Below are 955 nucleotides of genomic sequence, written 5' to 3'. Positions count from 1 at the left end.
TTATTGCGCTATCTCTAATAGCACCCGAGATATCACCAGATGTATATTGGATTTTTCCCCGACCCTGAGTGTCCTGCCCCATGAGACGGTGGTTTTCTCGGCAGCTGTTGGTCCGAGGTCGTTCCCGCTGCACAGATTCATGCGCCAGGGCCTCCTACAGACAATGCACTTTGATTTATTGCGCTATCTGTAATAGCACCCAAGAAAGCACCGTATATATACTGGATTTTTGCATGACTTTGGGTGACGGACACCGAATATTTGTAAGTTTCTCGGCCCCTGGAGGGCCGAGGTCGTTCCTGCTTCACAGAATCATGCGCGAGGGCCTCCTGCAGACAACGCACTTTGATTTATGGTGCTATCTGTAATAGAACCCGAGATATCACCAGATATATCCTGGACTTTTACATGACATTTGGTGACGGATACCGAAAATCTGTAATTTTCTCGGCCCCTGGTGGTCCGAGGTCGTTTCCGCTGCCCAGATTCATGTGCCAGGGCCTCCTACAGACAATGCACTTTGATTTATTGCGCTATCTGTAATAGCACCCGAGATATCACCAGATATATATTGGATTTTTCCCTGACCCTGAGTGTCCGGCCCTATGAGACGGTGGTTTTCTCGGCCCCTGGTGGTCCGAGTTCATTCCCGCTGCACAGATTCATGCGCCAGGGCCTCCTGCAGATAATTCACTTTGTTTTATTGCGCTATCTCTAATAGCACCCGAGATATCACCAGATATATGTTGGATTTTCCCCTGACCCTGAGTGTCCGGTCCCATGAGACGGTGGTTTTCTCGGCCCCTGGTGGTCCGAGGTCGTTCCCGCTGCACAGAATCATGCGCCAGGGCATCCTACAGACAATTCACTTTGGTTTATTGCGCTATCTATAATAGCACGCGAGATATCACCAGATATATATTGGATTTTTCCCCGGCCCTGAGTGTCCGGCCCC

Source organism: Nomia melanderi, unplaced genomic scaffold (genome assembly GCF_051020985.1).
Source record: "Nomia melanderi isolate GNS246 unplaced genomic scaffold, iyNomMela1 scaffold0014, whole genome shotgun sequence".
NCBI classification, from domain to species: Eukaryota; Metazoa; Arthropoda; class Insecta; order Hymenoptera; family Halictidae; genus Nomia; species Nomia melanderi.
Note: the sequence above shows the minus strand (reverse complement) of the source record.